Genomic DNA, 26,905 nt, shown 5'->3' with positions numbered 1-26,905 from the left:
GACAACTGCGGCAATTTTTCAGATGATCTTAGTGAAGAATGTTTCCCAACGGATGAATGGTTAAACAATGTATTGACATCAACTGCTGAGACATTGAAAATCACCTCACCTGTCGACCCATCAGTCGAGCTAGTGGCCGATGAATGCCCTAATCAGGTAAAAAAGATGGAGTTTGAAACACCTGGGGGGCAAAATTTGAGTGATGATATTATGCTCAGATCGTTGTCGCTAATAACATTTCATTGCAACATAGTTTTCACATTGTCATCCAACTTTTAGGACAGGCCAACTCAACCAAATACGTGGTCGGGGATGTAGAAGAATATACTCCCCCAGTGATCATACAACACACCTCTTTCCCATTTGAAGAGGGCGATGGAAGCGAGTCTAAGGATAATAAAGCACTATATCTCACACGGTCACCGTGGCAGCCGGGGATGTATCCGAAAGGGTAATCATTGATAAACCTACTTATGACATGACAGAGCATCTCAAGCCACTGTATATATCAGCCCATTTGGACAGGTTAAAAAGAATCCGGATAGTATTGTGCATGCTATCCCAGAGATCACCCAAGCTAATAACACCCGTCAGAGGGATATCATCCCATATCGGCTGACCTTGCATTGCACCATCAAAGAGATCCCATGATCAGAATGTTAAGGAGAGAGCTGAACTGGGCCGACTTTACATCTAGAACGAAGAGGCTCGAAGAAAGCTTGGAAGAAGCGGATGAAGGATGCCTAGTGAATCTGACCGAGTTAGAAGAATCATTTGAGGAAGACGACATCGAATTTGAAGATGCATAAGAAGAAGTGGAAGGCTCCCGACCACAAGTTCAAGTCCCGCTGGTTGGAATCAACTTGAGGATAGAACAACACCTAAAGCTAACATTCATAAGTAGTTTGTTGGAACCTTCGGACAAGGAGCGGTTGGTAAAGATACTCATTGAGTTTTCTGATTATTTCATATGGGATTATCATGAAATGTGTAAGTGCTTATACTTAAGCACAATTAGGATTGTCAAATTTCGTAGTCCTGAAAGGAGCATAAACACTCATGAAGATACACTTCAACAACTCATGAAGATCTCATAAAGACTCGATCAACATCTCAAGCCTTTAAAGCCTTACATGGTTCCAAGTTTGCATCACTTTGTATGTGTCAACCATCATGTGGTAGAACCTTGGATTGACCCTAGGTTAGGTGTATTTCACATACTATCACGATAACATATGATTCTAAGTAAAATACACTAGAGTTAGGCTAGCCCGACCTCAGGTTCAGCCAACCTAACTACCTTCAGCCAACCTAATATAATTCGAGCAAGTATACAACAAGAAAGATTATTTCCAGAGCAAGTCTGGCCAGCTCAACCTTGGGTTCGGCTAGCTGAACCTATCTACTTGGCTAGTCATAAGGATGTTCGGTCAAGTTTCTAGCAAGATAAGATTTTGGATCTTAGGGAGATTCGGCCAGCCGAACTAGAGGTTCGACCAGCCGAATTTTTGAAAGATTTCATCCCATGAAATCTGAAGATCCGTTGGAATGCAATCGTTTGAATTCGGCTAGCCGAACCTAAAATCGGGCTAGCTAATTTCCAAAACATTTGGCTATAAATAAAGGTTTTATCTCACTCATTCAAGATACAAAATTTAGAGATCCATATTCTCAAGAAAAGAGTGAAAGTCCAAAGCCTTCTTGAGCTATTTGTGTGGTAATTCTTATATTTGATTTAACTAATTCTATTATCTTTCTCAAGTTAGTTTAATCTATTTTAATAGAATAATCCATACTCTACTTGAGTAATAGAGAATCGAATTTGCAGCATTAGGGTATTGTTCATTACATTGAAAATATATTAGATCCCCACATTCTTTTAGGGTTAAAGACATATACAGCTTCATCTATATCCCAAGAAAGAAGATCGCTGCAATCAAGCTATGGTTATGTCTTCAACTCGTCAATTGAAGATAAGTACTATTTTACTTTCATTTTAGTTTGGGTTTTTCTGAGATAGCCCAGAAATCTCAGTAGGGTTGTTTTGTGGTAAGCCTGTGAAAATCACGAAGTAGAGTTGTTTTGTGGTAAGCTCCTGAAAATCAAAAAGTAGGGTTATTTTGTGGTAAGCTCGTGAAAATCACAAAGTGAGTTTTGTTGTGATAGCCCGTGAAAATCACAAAGACTGCATAAGGTTGTTAAGGTGAACCTGTGAAAACCTTGAAATAGTGAAAGCCAAAATTACGAGGGTAGTAATTTTGGGAGTGGAGTAGGTATGAAGTTTAAGCACCGAACCACTATAACCCCTTGTGCATTGTGGTGATAATTTTATTCTTTATATGCTTTCCTTATGATTAATTGTCTCTTGCTAAGTTTGATATTTTAATCTCAAAGGCATCATGAAATAAGGTTGTCCTGCCTAAATCTTTTAGGTGAAGGTTGTCCTACGAACTATTTGAAATCAAGATTTCAATACTATAAGTAATTGAGTATATTCATTTTTTTTATTCTGCATTATGTTGAAATATTTTGTATTGTCCTATTCAGCCCCCTCTAGGACATCTATAGCTCATCCTTTCAAGTGGTATAAGAGAGGGTTGCTCTTTTTGGGATTAACATCCTTGAGCTATATCTAGAGCTATTAAAATGTCAAATTTTAATAGTCTATCCATTTCCAGGCTACCTCCCTTTGATGGCTCAAACTACTCTTATTGGAAATAAGGATGAGGATTTTCCTCAAGTTAATTGATGAAAGTGAGTGGCAAGCCACCACGACCCAATGGATCCCTCCTACGATGGAAGTAGTAGCTGAAAATGGAACCACGTCCATGAAAGAAATCACCTATACCTTTTGGACGACAACTCAGAAAAGTGAAAGTAGTACAAATGCAAAAGCCCTTAATGCTATTACTTGTGCTCTTTTTCTGGATGAATTCAAAATAATCATTTCTTGTGATACTATAAAACAAGCATGCGATATTCTTGAAATGACAGACGAAGGAACTAACATTGTCCAAAAGTCTAAGATTAAAATCCTCACAATGAAGTTTGAGGAAATTTATAAGAAAGAAAGTGAGTCATTCATGGACTTCTATGTGAAATTAAATGACATTATTAATTCTGTGAGGTCTTGGAGAAAAAGTCTCAGGAAGCAAAGTTTGTGCAAAAATACTACGACCACTTCCTAACAGGTTCAATTATAAAGTTACTGCATCAGGAATTAAGGGATATCGATTCTATGAAGGTTAAGGAATTAGTTAGATCTCTACAAACCTACGAGCTGAATTTCAAAGCTCCTAAAAACAAGTCCATACCCCTTAAATCTTCTAAATCTAAATACAAAGACATAGACTCTGAAAATGATGAGAATGAGGATGATATGGCAATGTTAGGTAAAAGTTTTATAGAATTTTCAAAAATAAAAATAGATCAGATTTTCAAAAATCTTATAACAAAAGAAAAGGAAACTCAAATGTCTGGAAATCAAAATCTAAAGACACCCAATGCTTCGACTGTTCTAAATTTGGGCATCTAGCTTTAAAATGTCCTAAGAATGATAAACTTAGAAGAAGAGGCATGATTGCCACTTTGGATGAGTCATCAGAATCTAAATTCAATTCAGAAATTGATGAATCAGACCAAGAAACCGAGAAAGATCAAAAGGCTTTCATAACCATAGCTAGAATCACTTCCTCAGATAAATGTGAAACTTTTGACTATGAAACTCGTAGAAGTGATTATGAAAATGAAGATGATCTTCAAATCGCTTATGATGCCCTATATAAACAAAGTTGTAAGATTGCAGCTGAACTAAAAATTCAAAAAGAAAACTATACTAAACTTCAATTAGAACTTGAAAAATCAGTTTTGGAAAAATCTCATTTTTCTGATTGTTTTGAGAAAATCAAACTAGATTTAAGTTTGAAAATTTTTGAAATTCAAAATCTTAAAATTGAAAATGAGAATTTCAAATTAAAAGTTACTTCCCTTAAGACTTTAAAAGATACTTAGATATACACCCAAGGAAACCAGAAACTTGAAAAATTATTAAATGCATCTTGCCGAAGTAGTGACAAATTTAGTTTGGGATATATAAAAATTCACACAAAAAAATCTAAAAATTTTGCTCCCATATTTGTAAAAGGAGAATCTTCAAAGTCTAAAGGAGAAACTATATAGGAAGTAAAGAAGAATGAAAAATCCTTTCAAATGACTTCTAATTCAAAAACTAATGCCAACTACTATAAAAATCAAAGGATAATTAATAATCCTCCTCTAGCAAATAAGATAGTGGACTTACTTAAAGAGCTCTTTAAATCCAACTCTGGAAATAACAGATTAAGTAGAAAGAAGAAAAACTCTTACTCCCAAACATAGCGAATAGTAAGAGATCCTCCTAAACCCAAAACCATAATGAAATGGTTCCAAAAGATAAGTGTCTTGTTATCCACACAACTTTCAAAGCAAGTAGTCATTCAAGATGGAACCTGAACAGTAGATGTTCTAGACATATGATAGGTGACAAGGCGATTCTATCAGACATCAATAAAATTGATGGCGGCTTAGTTACATTTGGAGATGATAACAACTGCAAGATCATTGGAAGAGGTAATGTAAAACTTTCAAATCTATCTATCTTTAAAGATGTGTTATATGTTGAAGGTTTAAAACATAATTTGTTGAGCATATCTCATATCTATGATAATAGTCATAATATAAAATTTCAGATCACGGATGTGAGATAATCAATAATCAAGGTCACATAATATTAAATGGTCGAAGAACCTCTGAAAATTGCTATATCATTGATGACTCTCTTTCTACAAATCACTCTTATTACATGGTCCAAACAGACGAAACTGAACTTTAGCATTATCGTCTTGGACATGTAAACTATAGAGACTTATATAAATTGAGCAAGAGAGATCGTCTACGTGGTCTACCCAAATTGAAAAAGGTAGAAAATAAAATATGTGGTGCCTGTCAAATAGGCAAACAAATTAGGATTAGTCACAAAAAAGGTGAACTCCTTATCCACTACAAGACCTCTTGAACTACTCCATAGAGACTTAATTGGACTAACTTGAATGAAGAGTAGAGGCAGAAAGAAATATTTTCTAGTTGTAGTAGATAACTACACTAGATATTCATAGGTAGCCTTCTTAAGAGTAAAGTCGGATGCTTTTGACGAAGTCACAAAATTATTTAAACACATCCAAACTGAAAAAGGACTGTCTATGATCAGAATAAGAAGTGACCATGGTACTGAATTTAAAAATAGCAATTTTGAGAAGTACTGTAATGACCACGAAATATTACACGAGTTTTCTGCTCTTAAAACTCCTTAGAAAAATGGTGTTGCTGAATGGAAAAATAGAGTTCTTCAAGAAATGACTAGTGTTATGCTAAATAGTTTAAAATTAACTAAAAATTTATGGGCTGAAGCTGTTAATACCACTCGCTAGACTATTAATCGTGTTTACATAAGAGTAGGTAAAAATAAAACAGTTTATGCACTTTGGTTTGATAAAAAACCCTTTGTTAAATATTTTCACCCTTTTGAAAGTAAATGTTTCATTTTACGAGATCGAAAAAATGTGAGAAAATTTGAAGCTAATGTTCACAACCCCAAGTGTAGGGTCGCGATGTAATAAAAATCTCGGTGAGACCGACGTCGAATCCACAGGGACTAATTTCGTACATTTCTGAAAGTAAGTAGAACTAGAACTAGAAGAAGATGTAAATCTAAATCTGAATAATTAAAAAGAGTAATTGTGAATGATGTAATTGAAACTTGTGAATTTAAAGGTGGGAACTAGGGTGCCAAGGATCCACTTGTAGCTATCAAGATGCTACGTTACTTGATTCAAGATATCCAATTGGAATCAAAGTCCTATCTTATCCAATTAGAAAGAGAGATGATCAAATCTCTTAACTTCTCATTGATCTAGCCTCAATGGAAGAGAATTGTGGAGATTTGGAAGGGATTCCATCACCTAACCATGCCCAGGAGACGATGGCAAACAACATAATTTACCAATCCCACAATCTCAAATAAGAAAAAGAAGATATTCAAAGCTATCGTAGATTTTATTGTAATTTAAGTCACAATGAACCATTGAAAACTGAAAATATTCCTTAAAATTAACTAGAAATCGATGAAGTTCAACATAAACATGAATCAAAGCAAAGTAACCATCCCAATCATGCTACAAACTTCACCTCTTGGCCCTACCTAAGAGATTTAGCCAACCATAGACATGATTGAACTAAGAACTCTTAAGAGAAGCATAAAAATAAACTAAGGAAGAAGAAGAAAAACTCTTGGTGGTGGCTCTCCACCCTTTTTCCCCACTCCTTAAAACCTTAGAAGATGCTTTAGAGCATCCTAGGAACTCCTATTTATAGTTGGGGAATTCTAACTTTCGCATCGAGTTAGAAAAGTTCAGAAACCGCCTCAAATTTATGCAGTCCATGCAAAATCTACATAACCTTTGACTAGTCTAAGGAAATCCTCGACTGACCGAGGGTGGCCTTCGACTGGTCGAGGATCACGTGAATTTAAAAGATCATGTTGCTGGAGTTCGACCCAAAGTTTCCTATGCTAGTCGAGCTAGAGCCAAGGATGGTCGAGCTAGAGCCAGTGTCACGCCCAAACTCGGAAACCGGGCTCACAAAATTCTCGATCACCGAATCCGGTGCCGAGAGCCTCTTTAGTACCCCATTCTCGGCTCCCAACATTTATACGCCAGATTTTGATCCTGGGATCTACAAGGAGGATTTTTCAATGTACATTTAACTTGTATTAAGCATAACCACAAGTTTACCCAAATCACAAAGGCAACATCATCATCACATATCCACTAATATAAAAATTTGAATACAGTGCTGAAAGGGAAATACATATGTCAAAATCAAAGCTCTAAAAGACTACTGCATGCTCCATGCTCAACTCTGCTACAACCTAACGCCACCTGCACGCATCTATCATACATAAGCTTATAGAAAGCTTAGAGGGTGGTGTAGGTGTGTGCACAAGATAAGTGCCAAGTATTCAATATAATGTCATAATCATACAATGTCGAAAATAAGCTGAAATATTGATAAGATCATGAATCATACGATATCAGAGTAAGCAAAAATACTGATAAGATCATGAATCATACGATATCAGAGTAAGCGAAAATATACTGGTAAGTTCATGAGTGCCATCAGCTGTACTAAGGCTATACGATGCAAGGAATGAATGTTAATGGCCATATCAAGGTTGTGCGATGCAAAAACATAATGAGCCAATATCAGATGCCGAGGTTGCAATGCATTATGCGGTGCGAATGGAATGACCAAGCTGAAGTGTGAAGTCGGGATGATAGTATATAGTATTGCAAGCAATGGGGTCTATCATAAAGGGCTTCTATCCAAACCAGTCCCATACCTAAATTTAGATAGTTAGACTCAATGTGGTAGACTTCTGATCTCAGGTTAGTCACGCGCCCAACCGAAATCCTGGCCATGCGATGGTACACAACAATTAGTTGCACACCATCATCCCGAGTGGATAGTGAATGAAATAAATGAATGAGTATGCAACTCCTATTCAATAAGTCCACATATCAGTACCGTTCCTCTCTGGGAAATCACCAGGGTCTATTACACTCAAACCAGATTGCCACCTCATCGCACGCAAGAAGGTGAGTGGAAGAGACCTCACTATCCGCCTGCCAATATTAGACCCAGCTCGTCTATAGCAGACCCATTCCTTGAGTTGGTCAGACTCAGCCTAACATTGCCCCCTCCTCTCGGGCAGGTAGGGCTGCACCCCCTTTCAACTGACCATAACATAGTGGGAGATGCGACCTAATGGTATACTGCCCTCATGCGCTCATACATCCGCTCGGTCTAAATGTTAGAGCAACCTCTAGAACTAAAAGGGTTTAGGGACTTTCACCCAGGTATATCTATAACACCCCATGTAGAACAGATTTTCAATGTCCCATTTGGCCATCCACGATATGCCTGTGGAGGCTACATCCCTGATGTCGCTAGGGCGTATAGTAATCACAGCACACAATGCAAGATGCATGAGTCATACAATACAGTCATGCATCAATCATGCACATATCGTGTGCTTAAGTGAGACAATCTCCACCTATCAGGGGGTCTCACAACAACCGGCACTATGGCATATGCAATGGTCAATCATATCTCATAACAAACATGCAGAAGATGCGTATGGGCATATATCATGATGTTATGCTGTCACATATTCATAGTTGCTATCCATAACCGACATCGACAATCGACCTCGACAATGTAAACATTTAACCAACATTACCCCCAAGGAGTGGCCCATATAGAGCCTAACATACAGTGGACCCATGACCTCACACAAGAGCCAAATATACAATTCCATGGGCCTCACTCAAGAGATTAATACACATCACGATGGGACTTTCACATGGGCCTAACATACATCATAATGGGCTCCATCGCCTGGCCCTCAACTGCATGACAATGGGCCTCATACATAGGCCTCATATACATCACATTGGGCCTTAAACACGGAATGAATACACATCACAATGGGCCTCAAATATGGGTCGCATATACATCACATTGGGCCTCTAACACGAGCCAAATGCACATCACAATGGGCCTCAAATACGGGCCGCATATGCATTTTATTGGGCCTCGATAATTGGAATCAGAATCAGAATTGACAATCGAAATTAGTATCGACAATTGGAATCGGCCTCGACAATCGCAATTGAAATCGGCCTCAATAATCGGCCTCGACAATTGGAAATCAGCATCAGCCTTAACAATCGGCCTCGACAATCAGAGTCGGAATCGACATTAGAAATCGGCCTCAACAATCAACCTTAACAATCGAAAATCGGAATCGGCCTCAACAATCGGCTTCGACAATCGGAATCAAAATCGGCCTAAATAATTGGCCTCGGTAATCAAAATTGATCTCGACAATCGAAATCAGAATCGGCCTCAACAATTGGCCTCGACAATCGGAGTCGGCCTCAACAATCAGAATCCAAATCTGCCTCAACAATCAGCCTGGACAATCGGCCGATCAAGGCCTAAGGGAAGGTCACAATGTGGACATTAAACCATCATTGCTCAACAATGTGGCCATTTAACCAACATTACTTGCAAGGAGTAGCCCACATGGAGCCAAACGTACAGTGGGCCTATGGCCTCATACAAGGGCCTAATATACATCACACTGGGCCATAAATATATCACATCGGCCTCATCAATGGCCACAATTTGCATCAAGGTGGGCCCCATACAATCTCAGTGGGCCTTACATAGCAGTCTCTTACATCAAGCGGGTCGCATCACATGGACCTAAAATACATCACTATGGGCCGCTCACATGAGCCAAATATACAACACTATGGGCCACTCACATGGGCCCACTACACAACCCTATGTGCCACTCACATGGGCCTACTACACAACCCTATGGGCCACTCACATGGGCCTTACTACACAACACTATGGGCTGCATTACATGGGCCTACTACACATCACTATGGGCCACATCACATGAGCCTCGAATGCGTCATAATGGACCATAACCCATGGGCCTCGATACATCACAATAGGCCACAACCCATGGGCCTTAATACATCACGATGGGCCTTGCCCATAGGCCTCGAATACATCACAATGGACCACAACCCATGGGCTTCAAATACATAATAGGTGGGCCCTACACATGGGCCTAATATACATCAAGTGGGCTGCATAAATGGGCCACACTAATGGGCTTCATACACATCAAGTGGGCCGTATAAATGGGCCGCACCAATGGGCCTCATACACATCAAGTGGGTGCATAAATGGGGTGACCAATGGGCCTCATACACATCAAGTGGGTGCATAAATGGGGTGACCAATGGGCCTCATACACATCAAGTGGGCTGCACCAATGGACTACATACACATCAAGGTAGGCCCCATGATTTGGACGGTCTGGGTGACCTAGATGGCTAGATGATTTGGATACAACACGTACCTCAAGGTAAGCCACACGTCCAAGGGGTGGACGACGGAGATATACAATACATGCATCAATGGTAAGCCCCACATGGCACCGTCCAGCGATGGACGGTGTAAACATAGAATACATATATCAAGTTGGGCTGCATTGCATAAGATGGACGGCGTGGATAACAAATACATCACGGTGGAGACCACGACCCCATCTAAACATTGTCTATGTAAATCAACACTGTCCAAACATTGGACAACACCGTCCAAATACTATCCATGTAAATCTGCACCATCCAAACGTTGGACAACATCGTCCAAACATTGTCCATGTAAATCAGCACGGACCAAACATTGTCTGGCACCGTCCAACACAATCTGGACGGTGTGGATGAAATACATACATCACGGTGGTCCCATGTTGGTAAAATAGATGGGTGGCTTGGATAGGACACATACATCTAAGGTGGGTCCCATTGTCCAGCCATCTAGACGGTGTGGATAAGACCCATACATCAATGGTGTGGTTCCCACTGTCCTAAGCATTGGACGGTGCGGATGCACCACATACATTACAGTAGGCTTGGCCCCACATGGCACTGTCTAGATGGACGGTGCTAATATTAAATACATGCATTTAAAGGTGGGTCCACATGGGTGGGCCACCCCACTACTCTCTCTCTCTATATATATATTGCCATTATTCAAACGTCCAGCCATGGAGTCCTTTAATGGATGGTCTAGATGAAATATATATGTCAGGTGGGTCCACACATGTGGGACCCACCAGCAATGAATGGACGGTGGATTATAACATATACCTTGTGATCAGGGCCCAGAGAACTACCATCTTACAGCATCTAAAGCTGCTGATAGACGGTTGGATCTCACACAGTAGTAAGTGGGGTCCACGGCTGGAAAAAGTGGATATAGAATAAATATTTCAAGGTGGATCTCCACCGTCCAAGCAGTGGACGGTGTGAATAATACACAAATCAAGGTGGCTACCACCGTCCAGTACATCTAGACGGTGCAGATCAGATACATAAATCAGGGTGGGGCCACATCCAGATGCTGGAGGGTCTGGATACAACACATACATGGGCCCTACGTCCATGTAATGGATGACATGGATATATATCACCGTGGGTCCAGCACCGTCCACAAGTTGCTAGACGGTGTGGATACACCACACATATATATACATATATATCCGTGGGCCACGTCCTGGACGGATGGTCTGATATAACATATACCTCATAATCAGTCCACATAGCTGATGTTAAAGCAGCTACCATGGCTGATGGCCGTCCAATAGATGGACGGCCCAGATATATAAAACACACACACACACACGCATATATATATATATATATATATATATATATATATTGAGGTGGATCCACACGTGTGGGACCCACCAGCTTTGCATCTAGCTGATATTTGTATTTCCACTCCATCCAGACGTCTTGGACGTCCAGAGGATGGACAGTCTGGATGGAAGGTGTCATCAAGTGGGCCCACATCTAGCCAGGGACGGATGGTGTGGATACAACGCACGCATCAAGTGGGTCCCGCGTGATGGCCCACCGTGGGTTGGATCAAACTGATATTTATATTTTTCATTCACCCAGGATATGCCCAAAAATGGGCAGCAGCAAGGTGGGCCTCACGATCGGACGACATAGATAAAACGTACATCATATGGGTCCATGATCGGTGTGGATCTAGTGGGCCACATGCATCACAAGAGAGAGAGAGAGAGAGAGAGAGAGAGAGAGAGATAAAGAAAAGGAAGAGAGATCGGATGAGGTGGGAGGAGCTCCGCCACTATGAGCTCTTCCATGATACAATGTATAGATCAAGATGGGTCCCACCATATGTGGGCCCTTAAATCACAAAAATCAAATCATAAAAACACCCACCTTTGATCTTCTTGGACTTCTTCTTCCATCAACTCATCCTAGAGCTCCAAGGGATACATTTCAACGGTGGAGATGATCTTTGGATGGTGGGATTGGTGGTAGGGAGGTGGGCCACACCTAGCTCTTCTCTCCTTGGAAGCCATGGACGTTGGGTTGCTTGGGAAAAAATGAGAGAGATGAGAGAGAGAGAGAGGTGATGTAAGGAGAGAGAGGGATGGGTGTGAGTGATGGAGTGATGGGGAGTGAGTGATGGGTGATGGGTATGTACTTGACTTGTATGGGTGTGTAAGAGAGAGAGTTGACTTTGGGGTTGCTCTTGTACTTGACATGAGGTGATTGATGTGCACTTGATTGATGGGACATGTTGTAGAGATTCTCTTGGGATTGTAAACGTGCGACATTTTTTTCGAACTGAACATGGGCCCACATCTCCTAGCTTGGGTATCACCTCGGCACGTGAGACGCGACATCAGAACTGCGGCGATTGCGCGGTCGCAAGGATACAAGTCTCGGGTCGAGCCGACTAAGGAATACGAGATATGACTCAGGATCGTGTGCAAATGCCGATTATAGATTGCGGGTCATCAAAATTCAACCGAGAGGACCGTGGAAGGATATGGAACAGTATGGGTTAGGATACAGGTCTTACAGTCAGGGCTAGTCAAGCCAGAGCTTAGGTAAGTCGAGAATCATGCAAATTCACTTCAAATCTTTGATTCTCTTCATTCCTCACTTAGTTTCCTTGGATCTTTGGCATGTGCATTCTTCAATCTTGGTCTCCTAAGATCCATCCCTTGCCTTGGTGATTCTTGAGCATCAAATCCATACTTTTAACATTCTTTTTAATTTAAGCTCTCAAATTCTCCTTGCAATGCAAACATGTATAAAATATAACATTAAGCAGTATTATGTTCATAAAACTAAGATATAAGTAGGGAAAAATATGCAATATTTGACACTCAACAGCTAAAAGTGATGAGAGAATATTTTTAGGATATGTTCTAAACAGTCGAGCATATTGTGCCATAAATAAAAGAACTGGGGTGATACAAGAATCTATAAATGTTGTTATTGATGATCAAATTGTCACACCCAACTTGATCAAGATGATGAAATTACTGTTATCAGTCAATCTGAACCATCATCAAAGTCAGATTTAACTAAGTTAAGATAATAAAAGAGAGAGAGAGAGAAAGGACAATTGCGAATTGCGTTTACGCTGCTCGTCCATGGAGCCGCAAGCATCGCTTGCGGAACGCGTAACTCATTCTGCATACGAGATGCGGGAGACCAATATGGAGAATCCCTATTTAAACTCTCCCCTTAACAACCATTTAGAAATAAAGAGAGAGAGAGAGAGAGACAAAGAAAGAGAAGGAGAAATGGGGAGAGAAGAAAAAGAAAAGAAAGTGAAGAAGAAGAAGAAGAAGAAGACGACCAGGAGAGAAAGTGACTTTGCTAGCCGAGTTGACTCAGTGGAACCACTGAGTCCAACAACAACCAAACCAGGTTCAGATCGATTCTAACCAACCATGCTAAAAGGAAAAGTCCTGTGGTGAAGATCTTCCTTCTAATTTCATTAGATGTTAAGTTCCATTCAATTTTTAACTCATAACCATGAAAATTCATCAACCAGTGAGCCCAACCGAGTTAACTCAGAAAATAGACTCACAGAAGCATTTATTGGGCTAAGGTTAGGTGCTGAAGAAGGTGAGTTGTCCATCTACTTTCCTTTTTAGATCACAAGTTGATGTAAACCATAAATCATAAGACAAACTCCAGAGTAAACTTTAACCATACAAGTTTTGTAATTTAGGATAAAAATTGAATTTGAAGTACATCTACAAACATCTAGTAACATTAGAAAGCAATCCAATGACTAGAGGTGAGGGAATCCTTTAAGCTTACAGTAATTTAAGTTGTTTTATCCTATCTTACCTTTTTATGCTTTTATGATATTATGATTCTCTCCATGCATTTGTTAATTTACTATTAACAATTATTTATCCTTTAGGAATTATCATATGATGTTAATTACAAGTGATCTTCATTATTTTTATGTGGGGCGATGGATAAAAGCTTTGCCTTTGCCTTTACCAATTTTGTTGAGTTAGCCCTTGTTACTTTTCTCTTTGTTGAGTTGACCATTGCCACTATCCTCTTTGTTGAGTTGGCCACTACCACTCTCCTCTCTGTTGAGTTGGCCATTGCCACTCTCCTCTTTGTTGGGTTGGCCATTGCCTCTGAGCTTAATCTTCTCTTTATCTTGAGCTTGATCTTTTCTCGATTATGGACCAATATTGAAGATCTCTTATCAAGTTGTTTTGGCTTTATAAAATTTGACAACTAAAGTATGATTAATCATTTTAAAACTTACAATCTCCCCCATTGTCAATTTCGTGACAAAAAAATATCATTACAGGTATGTAAATACTTGAAGTCTTGTAATTCGAAGAAATCTTGTAGTAGGAGCTTCTTAAAGGTTATGATGCTCAATTGGTACTCCCCCTCAAATAGCATTTCCTCGGTACTCCCCCTCACACACACACACACATATATATACCATTCCATAGCATTAATGCAAATCATTCATGCATTCTCCATTTTCACTAGTATAATTATAACCAACTCTCCCTCCTTTTAGCACAAGTTGACAAAGGAAGAATGATATAAGTACCAAGTAAGCAATGATAGACTATGAATATTAAGAAGAAGCATATGAGATAGCTATGAAATAGGTTAAGTAGAAGTAAGCATATGAAATAGCAAATGTCGGGAAACCAGATGACATTGAAAATTAAAAAGTGTCAAGGAAGTCTTAAGGGAAATCATTCAAGCACCATCACAAGATTAAAGTTTTAAGTTACATAACCATCAAAATAAGTTTAACTAGGAGATAATTAATCTCAATCCAACCCGGAAGAAGACGGAGCAGGCATTGATGGGTCAAGTTGATTCAAACTCTGGTTGATGTGATGGAAGTACTTCTTCATGTACTTCATTGAAGACTTGTGGGTTTGAACCAAATTTTCCTATGATACATGCAACGCTTCAACCTTCTCCTCTAGTAATTTGAGATGCTCATCAACCTCGGAGGCTTGGTAGTCAAAATCATTTAGATATCTGATTCTTCCAACTCATCGAAAATGTCATCCATGGTTGTATTTATAGCTTGTTGTGCTTCCTCCTCTTCTTCATTTTGACTAGGAAGAGGTTTCAAGTTCATCTTATTCAGATTAGAGTTATTGAATGGGATTTCGGATTTTGGTGCCTCAGCCAATGGGATTTGAACATTATAATGCAATGCAAGGAAAGTCATAAGATATGCAAAAGGAATCGAACTATGCTTGGGATGCAAGCGATACTGAATAATGATGTAACAAATTACCGATGGAAGATAAATACACATACCCGGCACAATTGAATGAAAAACTCTAACCATAAAGGAAGTAAGATCAGTCTTATTCCCTGATCGAGGATAAACATTGGAAGTAAAAATTCTATACAAGACTCTATACTTAAGGAGCATTTGGTTTGCAGGGAGAGCATTTCCCAACCTCCATTTGGCATTAAAGTGACACAACTTACTTGTTATCACTTGCTTTTCAGTATGTGACATTTTTCAGTTAATGTGGCAATAGGTATGCCACCTTCCGTAACATCGATTTCCATCAACGCTGAAATAACGTGCAATGAAACTTGGAATGTCCCTTCAACGAATTTAATTGTGAATGTTAAGTTATCAAGAGATACATCGTAGATTAATGCATACATTCCTTGCACAATGGAGCGGTAAGCCGTTCTACCCCATCCCAAAATACGTTCCCAACTGATTTCATTGAGAATGTGAACTAGACCAAAAGAAGAAATATGATCAACATTGACTGTTCTTTCGATGAGAATATCCTTAGTGCGGAAATCCCGAACGTGCTCCAAATCCTCCTCTAGGGCCCGTAGGGTTCTCACACCAATAGGAGTAGATCTAGATGATGAGCTAGCACAATTTTTGCATGCCATTTTCTTTGATCGATACTCCATATTAGTTTGCACAAGATAGAAATCAAAGAAAGTGAAAGGAATGAGACTGGATCAGTTTTTGAAGAAACCCACCCCAAATAGGGTTTCAAATGAAGAATACAATACCTAAAAGAGATTTGCTAGCAATTAATTACCAAATATTATAAGGAAATTGAAAGAAAAACACTTACTGGCAAGCATGGATGATGGGTTAGTCGAATGGGGCACCAGCTAGTCGAGAAAGAAGATGAGAAATGAAAAGAAAAAGTGATTTTCCTCCTTTTTAGATGAAATCGCATGATCTTTGACTGGTTGAAAATTTTGACTGGTCGAGTATGTACTTCGACTAGTTGAAAAATCATAAAATTTGATATTTTTTTTACTTATTTATTTTAAAATTTATCATTATTAACATTTTGTGCATTTAATAAAAATAAACATAAACAAACAATGCATAAAAAGAAACAAGATAATTATTTAATAAAGCACAAACCAATATCATGCTTTAAGTTGGAAAATTTGGTTCTGTCAAGTGGACTGTGTTTCGATAAGAAACAAATGCATTCGATTTGGGGGAATTTATTTTACTCAATAATTAACAAAATAAGAATAAAGAGAGCAATCACAATATTTATCTATTCTGGAATTTGTTTACATACTTTATCTCCTTTGATTCCAAAGTAAAGCATTTACATAAACCAATACAGATATTAAACATTTGATATTAACTTCTGCAGCATTTCAGATCTGAATATTGTTGTGCTGGAATGACATCCACTCTGATTGATTTTGTGCTTCTGAGTAGATACATTGATCTTTTAACATTGAATAATTATCAACTAAACTGACTGTCTGTGCAATGAACCCTTGATATGAACAGAGCTATTGTGTGTCCAAACTGGTTGTGTAGCTCACTAGTTGTGCGCTCGAATACTTGAGTTGTCCCGAAGTATGAATTCTCTCCTGCTGCTCTAATCTTGCTTTTCTTATGAATGAATCATAAGGGGAATTGGAGTATTTATAGACTTCCACACGTGTAAACCTCTTAATCCACATAATATAAGTCTCCATTGTGCGCTAGCTCCCTTGTGTTCATACTCTCATTGTGCACCGAACAATGGAACTATTAAATAAATTCTTATTGTGTGCTGCACAACCAAAGTATAAGAAATTTCATTTTTTTCTCTTCACATCTTCTGACTGATGATAATTTTATGCCTCAATAGATGCCCCCTTGATCCTTCATTTCTGATTTTCTACTTTTAAGATGAAATGGAGGATTAATCCATAAATTTTCCTTCACATCATTCTTTGCGCACAACCAATGCTTGTTGTACGGTAATGGTTCGCACAACTGACCCGAGTTCAGAACACTATAAAAGCAAGACTTAATTTCATTTCCCCCATTCAGAATCTTGACCGGCTTCCTCTTCGTGCAAATCCCTTTCACACAACATATACCTATGCACAAACACTTCCTGCCCACAACCAGTTCCTACGCACAACCACTTCTTGTGCACAACCACTTTAGCACACAATCTCCTTGCGCACAACTCCTTAGCACAACCTCCTTCAATGCACAATCTCCTTCAGCGCTTAATCTCCTTCAGCGCACAACTGCTTGCGCACAACTCCCCTATAGACTTTTGCTTGCTTTTACTATGGCTCATTCCAAGAGACCACATTCTTCACTTGATGAATATGCTGCTGAATCTTTGAATCCCCAACCGTCAGGAGACAGCCCTCAGAAGAGGTCTAGACTTACTGAAGACTATTCCTCTCTCTTCAAGGTACCAGACCCTCAGATCGCTAGCTGATCGAATCCAACATCTTCCTGATTCTATTCGCAATGCTGTATTAATGAGAGACTAGGAAGGACCACCAACGGAGGCCCATGAGTTTAATTGGGAAAACTGGTTAAAATTCATACCAACTTCTGCACTGATGATTCTCACTCCGCTCTTGCCGAATCTTCCCCTCCTTCCTCCATTTTGAAAGGCAAAAAGCAGAAGAGTAAAGATGAAATTTTCCAGAAGAAGATGAAGGACCATAACAAGCATTACCAAAACATTTGGGACATGATCAAATCACAGGAGGATGTGATCAAATTTAAGAATCCTTACAAGGATGAGACTGTCATCATTCCCTTAAATCTGCAATGTCATCTTTCCATAATCCAGAGTGAGCCCTTTGATCACATGACGCAGAATCGACTGTTATACATAGCGAATTGGGTTATTAATGAACTAAAGATTTTGGAAGGCTTCCTCACAGAGAAGTGTATGGTGCAGAAGACTGGACAGATATCATACATGCACTTCCTTACCTCATGTCATAATCCCCACTCTCTGTATCCCACTCATTACTTCGAAACCATCCAACAACGCTTCCGTGATCGTGACTCTCTATGGGGAAAGGTTGAATTCAGGACACGTAGTCTCTTTTCCCATCGTCAATTCTATAGTTCGTGGGTTAAGGCTATCCTCCAAAAATACAAAGGGGTTCTTAATGCAATGAACATATATGTAGCGATAGAAGCCACCTCTGATTTCTTCCATAAAGACACTCTAATCTACAAAGGATTCCTAAAGCACTAGTCTTCTGCCATAAACTCTTTCCATTTACCGATCGGTGAAGCGAGTATCACTCTATGGGATCTGCATTAAATGGCCGGCCTTCCCATCACGGGCTCCTTCCTCAATGAATACATTCCAACTAATGCAAAATTTGCTTATGTTGCATCGGGAAGAGTGCCTCAAATTTTCACTTCTACCATCAAGCTTTTCAAGGAGATGTCAAACTTTCCAGATGTGCATAAAATATTCCCCCTCTAGTGACTAGCACATTTCTCAAGATGCCTACGGTATATAATTTTAATACTTCTTCTTCTTTCTTCTTGTCTCTTACAGTATACATGTGTTTCTTATACTTTTCCTTTTCTCCTCAGGTTTTCTGGAAGTCACTCTCTAGAGCTGGAGGCTGCTCGCCAGAGAAGGGGTCCGGCTACTTTTACCCCCGAAACTGAGCTAGCTTCTTTCCTTGCATATTGGCTGAGTCTAGTTGTCTTACCCAGCTCGAAGTGGTCAGATTTAATCTGCCCAACTCTATTTTTGGATGCATGAGCCATGACAGAGGGCAAAAAGAAATACTCTCTAGCTCCTCCTGTCTTATGTTCTCTATACAGAACTTTTCGAAACGTCGCAGCACATTGTTCAAGCCCAATAGTTGGAGCAACTTCTTCATTCACCCCGTGGCACTATTTTTTTGGTTGGTTAGGGATCTACTTTCACTACTAAAAAATCGAGCAAAGGGCATGGACTTTGAAAGTTTTCAGCTACGAATTTAATCCATGCCTAAAACCTAATTGATCCGTACCTAAAGCCTACCCTCTCGTCATAGCCGTATTAGATATTGATGGTGCTTAAGGGGTTCCATGGGGCCCATTGAAATATATGTGTTTGATCTAAGCCATCTATAAATTTTGATATATAATTTCAGTGGATCGGGCAAAAAGTCATGTAGATTAAAGGTCTAAGTGGACCAGACAATAAGAAATAATAAAAATTAAATACTATTGTTAATATGTTGTGTGGTCTTCTTATAGCTTCGATCTAACTCATTTTTTGTAATAACCCTTAAAATAATATTTTAAATTTAATGGATGGAGTGGATAAATAACATACATCATGGTGGGCCCCACGTTCATAAAACCCATGGTCTTAATGAGCCGTCCGTCACGTACCCCTCCCCAAATTTCATTCCGCCATTTTCTCCCGCCCGTGTACCTCCCAAAACAAGGGCTTTTACGTCTGCTACCTATCTCCATCTCTTAGGCTTCCTCACCCTCTCTCTCTCTCTCTCTCTCTCTCTCTCTCTCTCTCTCTCTCGCACTCAGCCTCTCCCTCGCCATCTCTCGATCTCCCGCTCTCCCTTAACCTCTCCCCGTCTCTCGACCGCATTCCCCTCTCTATTTCCCAACCTCTCTCTCTCTCTCTCTCTCTCTCTTTCTCTCTCTCTCTCTCCCTCTCTCGTTAGCAATTTCAAAATCCCCTTCGCCGCAAGAAGGAGAAGAACGATTAGTCTCTCTCTCTCTCTCTCTCTCTATTTTCAAAATCAGTTGTGGTTGGATGCACCATTGAAATCTCTGTTTCTGTATGTTGTACTATCACTTGCCCAACATATATATCTTGCACAAGAAATCTCTGTGCCTGTTCATCAATTAGAGGTAGAAATCAGCCTTATAAGGCGAGATAAGAATGTTTTAATGCTGGTAATGGTGAAGCTGAGCCACCAGCAACAGAACACCAGAACCCATCTCCAAGTCGTGGAAGAGAGGCTACTAATTTCGGAACCAGAAATAATCTTCTGTTGTATAGTGTTGTGGTTATTTTACTTCTATGATTTCGGTTCTGCAATGCTGGGAAGCTGGAAACTTCATCTGGATTTCTTGGCTTTTGGCAAAATATCCTGAAACTTCCTTTTTTGTAATGTTGTTGGGTGTTTAAGCTTTCTTAGTTGCTTTTCTTTATTGGTAGAATGGTAGAAACTTTAACTAGGTTTTTCTTTTCCTTTTCTTTTGATTTTGTGCAGATGATTCTGAAATGGCGTTTGGTTGTTTTCTTTCTCTGAATTTCGTTCTGCATTGCTAAAAAATTGAAACTTTCATTTGGGGGATTTTTGGATTTTGACAGGATGTTAAAATTATACTTGGTACCCTTGCTTTGAAAGAGCATGTGCGGGAACCAAGCATCTGACTTCCTCTAAATGTGTTATATTGTTATGCTATAGAAATTTATCCAATGTCACAAAGTTCCTTTTCTCATAAATTCTAAAACCTTTAGAAGTGGTTATATTGATAGCATCAAGGGATGTTGCTTCTCCAATGGTTTATATCGACCTAAACTAAGTTGAGATGTTCAGCAGTTGAACTATCGGTTGGAGAATGCTAAATGGTTTTTTTTTAATAAAATAAATATTGAAATTAAAAATAAAAATAAAATGCGTACATAAATATACGGTGGATTCAAGTATCTGACCATATTTCTAATAAGATTTGAAGCATTGTACCCACATTTAGACCTGATTAGATCAGAACCAACATCTGTGAACAGATTTAGAGATTTTTATTACCCAAAATTGACAGGAATCCGATCCAACTGAGTAGGATCTGGATTCTTAATCAGACCCAAAATCTAGACCCAATCCGATGAAACCGTATGTTAGGTATCTGTGGATCCAGGTACCATTTCCCCAGACATCTTGTGTGCAAAAGTATCAGTTGATGCATTCGAATAAAATATGAAAATTGATTCAATCAAATCCATTGGGAAGAAAAATCAGGGGGAGAGTCTCACTTGTACAACTCTCATTTCCTGAGAGCATTCATTCTATCCCTAGGGTAATATAGTTTTGCCTTCCTGACTTCCTTCTTGTCCAGCACTTTGAATTCCTTTATGTTGGGAGAGTATAAAGGGAAAACAGATTCCACTTCAACACTTGCTACCAGCCTCTGTAATCTAAATGTTGTATTCAGACCAGCATTGCACCTTGCTATAACGATGCCTTCAGAATTGAAACTCGACGCTTGTTGTCGGGCACTTCCACTTTAAGCTGGACAATATAACCGGGCTTTATGTTAGGGATCTCTCTATCTACCTTTACTGCCTCCACTACTTCCTTATCCAAAATCTACATTATGTGCCTGGTTGTTTTATCAGGCCTTTTGAATTTGATGGGCCGAACTATCTCAGGGCTAACTGAAGAAGAATCCTGTACAACAGGTTCCGCAGCATCACCCATGGTTGTTAAGAACCTGATGGGGGCAGTAGACCCAAATATATTGGGTCGAAATAGCTCCTGTCCATGGCTTTTGTAGATGTTATTTGATTTGTTTTTTTTTATATTTTTTTAATATGTACTGAATTTTGTACTCTATATTTGAACTTATTTATAGTCTTAGGCTCCATTTGGTCATCACATTAGTATTTATGAATACATTTTTTTTCCAAACCAAATGGAGCTTGAGCCCTTTTTTAACTCCACCAATGCAACTCCTTGCATTGCCGATCCCAAGCTCGGGTAAAGGAGGAGGGAGAAGGGCTTTAGAATGAGATTGTTAATTATGGAAGAGATCCTGAAAGTGCAGTGAGTATCTCTGGTTTTATGGTTTTACTTGTACATTCCTGTATTGATTGCTCATGCATGACGGTTATGTGCATTCTTTCAAGTGGATGTTACATGTGGGAGGATTGGAGCTGCATATTTTAGATTTAAGCATATGTTGTTGTCATACATGCAGGTCAATTCTTCTATGTTTGGGTGCATGGCATTTGGCGAACAGCTAGAGAGAAATACAGGTAAACCAATTGTTACAGTAGTTTTTCATTTCATTCCATATCTCAATTGGATTCCCGTTGCCCAGTTTGACTGAATCGCTATATTCGACTAACATAGAGGAAATGAACCCCATGGAGGTATGACCATTTTAACTAAAAAAGACAACTAGCCCCGAATTCCAATTCCATTTTTACATTAGACTTGGAACTACCTGAATTGTTGTTTGGGTTGCTAGTCTCTCATGATGAATGGGAAGGCTAGCAACACTTGGGTCATCCCACCATACTGAATTGAATTATTACATTTCAATGGAGTGTCGAAACATGACCTTAACCTTGCAATTAGAGTAATCTACTATCCAAAAATTTTGATGCTATACCATTTCAGTTATTAGCTGCTCAGTGCAACATCTTTCTTTACAAAATGAAGGGCTCACACATATATTTCTAACTTGGGTTTATATATGTTACCTAGTCATGGCAGATGGGATCATAACTGCAGTTCAAACATTGGTATCCACTACAATTTGCGGGATCATACACTCAATCATTGGCGGTCAGCCTTTGCTGATTCTCGGTGTAGCAGAGCACACAGTACTTATGTACACCTTCATGTTTGACTTCGTGAAAGATAGACCGGATTTGGGATGAAAGCTGTTTCTAGCATGGACTGGGTGGTATGTTATTTGCTTATGTTCAATGGAAAAAATAAGGATACTGAATTTCATGTTCATGATACATGCAAAATGAGTTTCCTTTCACTACAGCTACTTATGTCATTTGGATGGGCAGGGTATGCATGTGAACTGCATTGTTGCTGTTCGTATTTGCTATTTTGGGGGCATGCTCCATTATCAATAGGTATCACACCCCAAACTCGGAAACTGGCTCACAAAATTCCCGATCGGCGAATCCGGCGCCGACAGCCTCCGTAGAACCCCATTCTCGGCCCCCAGCGCCCATTCGCCAGGTTCCGATCCTGGGATGCTACAAAGAGGATTTTCAACATCAGTTTGATTCGTAATAAGCATAACCAAAGGCATAACCCACAACAACAACCAAAAACTTCATCACATTTCCACTATGATAAAAAACTTTACAAGTACAATGAGCATAAAGGGAAATACAATGATGATGAACAAAAACTCCAAAATGATAGGCCACGCGTCCAAGCCTCAACGCTGCTGCGATCCAATGTCACCTGCACGCAACGGTCGTGCATAAGCTTATAGAAAGCTTAGAGGGTGATGAAAGTGTATGCTTAAGGTGGTAATGCAGTTATGCAGTATCAGAGTAATACGGAACATGCTGATGAATGCCAAGAATACCATTAGCCGTACCAAGGCCATGCGGTGCAAAGAATGATGTCGGCCATACCAAGGCCATGCAATGCGAAATGCAACTCAAGCATACAAATCCTCATCTAAGTTCACATATCAATACAGCTTAAAATCTGGAATATCACCGGGGTCTAGTACACTCCAAACCAGATTGCCGCCCCATCGCGCGCAATAAGGTGAGTGAAAAAGACCTCACTATCCGCCTGCCAATATCGGGCTCGGCTCGTCAATAGCAAACCCATTCCTCGAGCTGGTCAGACTCAGCCTAGCATTGCCCCCTACTCTCGGGCGGGTAAGGCCGCACCCCCTTCCAACCGACCACGACACAGTGGAAAGCGCAACCGTCTGGTAATCGGCACTCAGTGCTCATGCACCCACTCGATCTAGACATTGGAGCAACCTCCCAGTACCATAAGGGTTTAGGGACTTTCACCCAGAGATATCTATCGCACCCCATGTAGAACAGTATTTCCGGTATCCAATTCTGCCAACCACGATACGTCTGTGGAGGCTACGGCCCTAATGTCACTAGGGCGTACAGTAACCATATCACACAATGCGAATGCATGAATCACACTATGCAGTCATGCAGCAATCCTGCGCGTATCGTGCGCTCATGTAGGGCAACACCCCTTGTACGAGAGCCCCTAAACAATCTGCCCGAAGGCATATGCTATGATCAATCATTTCTCATATCAAGCATACGTATGATGCATATGATCATGAATCATGGAACTAAACATGTTATATAGGATGGATGATGTGCATAACGAAGATGGGCCTAAACGGCCTACACATCAGACGTACGAGCCTAACAACGGGCCTTAGGGAAAGTCATAATGCGGACATTTAACCACACTATACTTGCAATGTGGACGTCAAAACACCATTGCTCCCAAGGCATAGCCCTGACGTAAACATTATTACATAAATCATGTTGGGACTGCACATTGCAATGAACCTTAGGTACATCCCATTGGGCCTTAAATATGTCAAATGGGCCATATCATATGGGCCTTATATTCATCAAGTGGGCCACATCATTAGGCCGCACCAATGGGCCCTATGTGCATTGCAATGGACCATGACCCGTGGGCCTTAGAATGCATCAAATGAGCCTAATCTTATAGGCCTTATATGTATCAAATGGGCCACACCAATTGGGCCCCATATGTACATCAAATGGGCCTCAACCCATTGGCCCCATTACATCTTAATGGGCCTCGACCCATGGGCCCCTAATGCATTAAATGGGCCTCGACCCATGGGCCTTACATATATATCAAAGTGGGCCTCAAACATGGGCCACAAGCAAACTGAGGTGGGCCTCACCTATATATCAAAGTGGGCCTCAATCATGGGCCTCAAGCAAATTGAGGTGGGCCTTACCTATATATCAAGGTGGGCCTCAATCCCGGGCCTCAACACTAGTAAAAAAAATAATATATATATATATAATATAGTATATAATATATATATATACATAATACATACAAAATTATATGAAATATAATATTATATATATATACACACACACAAACACGCATCACAGTGGGCTCCACACAATCATCACAATGGGCTCCACACAATCATCACAGTGGGCTCCACCGTCCAGGCGGACGGTGGAAATGGAACACATACATTTTTGTGGGCTCCATGTGGGGCCCACCATAATGTTGCTATGTCATCCAACCCGTTGATAAGGCCACGTGGGCCCAGATGAAGGGTGAAAACAAATTTCACCTTGATCCCAAACTTCTGTGGGCCCAGAAAGGGTTCCAAGGGTAGAGTCTAATTCACACTGTTTCCTTTGATGTGGGCCACCCGAGTCTTGGATGGACCTCAAATTTGGAGGGTGGTCCACTGACCTCATGGTCCACCATATGAATGGATTGGATGACACATAAACATCAAGGTGGGGCCCACGGCTACAGCCGTGGGTAGCTGTCCGCCAGCTCGTCCGCGGCTGCTGTATTGATGATTTTTTTTTTATTTCTGTTTTTCTTAGGATTTTGCAGGTGGGGTCCATATTTTGACAATCCACATCGTCCAATGGCATTCCATGGCTCAGCACGAGCAAAACAAGTCCAATATCGGACATATTTTGGCGTATAGGAAATCAGGGGAGGTTTCAATGGTGAAAACCACCATTTGGTATGGTATGGCCCGCCCAAAGGTCTAATTGATCCCATCTTTCGGCTCAACGCCTGAAATGGGGTCAAGAAGGGAATGGACGGCGTGGATTGAATACATGCATCAAGGTGGGGCCTACATGAGTGGACCACCCCAAAGCTTGGGAAAAAGCTGATATTTATGTTTCTTTCCAGCGAACGTCCAGCATCCCTGGACGCTGGACTTTCCATATTCCTTGGAGGTGGGCCCTGCTTAGGTGGGCCACCAAGTGATGGATGGCATGGTACTACACATATAAGGTGGGCCCCACTTATAAATGGTTTAGATAAAATACCTACCTTATGGTGGGGTCCATTCAAGTGGGCCACATAACCTCATTATCATCACAAAAATAAAATAAAATAAAATAAAAGAGAGAAGGATAGAGAGTGAGACCCGCGTGATGGAGGGACCCCGGCACTATGGTCCGTCCCTTGCACTGAATCATACATCAAGTGGGTCCTATCACATGTGGGTCCATGAAATCGAAATCCAACGGTGGAGATCCCTTCTCCACTAAAATAGACGGTCTAGATGACCCTAAGCATGCAAAGAAATAAACATCATGATGGGGTCCATGGAGAATGGCCCCATCATGGAATGATCATGATGATCCAAGTGGGCCATCGGCCACATCTTAGGGTTCAAAGTGAGATCCGAACCATTGATCGGTTGGCCTCACTTGGCCCATCTTAAAAGCATTAAAAACTATCCTATCAAAACACCCACCGCTTGATCTTCTTGCTCCCTTGGCTTCCTTTGCTCCTTGTGCTTCTCTTTGATGGAGGAAGATGAGAAATGGATGGTTGAGATGAGAGATCTAGGGATGGAAAGGTGGGCCACACATGAGCATTTTTCTCACCATGGGAGAGCTTGGAGAGGTTCATACGTATGGGATTTTGCTTATGGGAGAGTTTGAAAATGAGAGAGACTTGTAAGGGAGAGAGAGAGAGGGAGTGATGGGTGGGAGAGAGGGATGGGAGTGTAAGAGATTTTTGACTTTTTTGGCAAAAGTTGTAAGAAAGGGTATGGGTGGTGTAAGAACTTTTTGACTTTGGGGTTTGCTTGGGAAAGGGTGAAAGGTGATGTGTACTTGACATGA

General features: G+C 40.3%; 1 pseudogene; it reads left to right on the top strand.

Moving 5' to 3' along the window:
* Positions 1–4,511: 4,511 nt before the first annotated feature.
* Positions 4,512–26,905, top strand: part of LOC131238895 (probable boron transporter 2) — a 46,153-nt pseudogene continuing 23,759 nt past the window's right edge.

This window comes from Magnolia sinica, chromosome 3 (genome assembly GCF_029962835.1).
Source record: "Magnolia sinica isolate HGM2019 chromosome 3, MsV1, whole genome shotgun sequence".
Lineage (NCBI taxonomy): Eukaryota > Viridiplantae > Streptophyta > Magnoliopsida > Magnoliales > Magnoliaceae > Magnolia > Magnolia sinica.
Note: the sequence above shows the minus strand (reverse complement) of the source record. Positions and strands in the feature narration are given on the sequence as shown.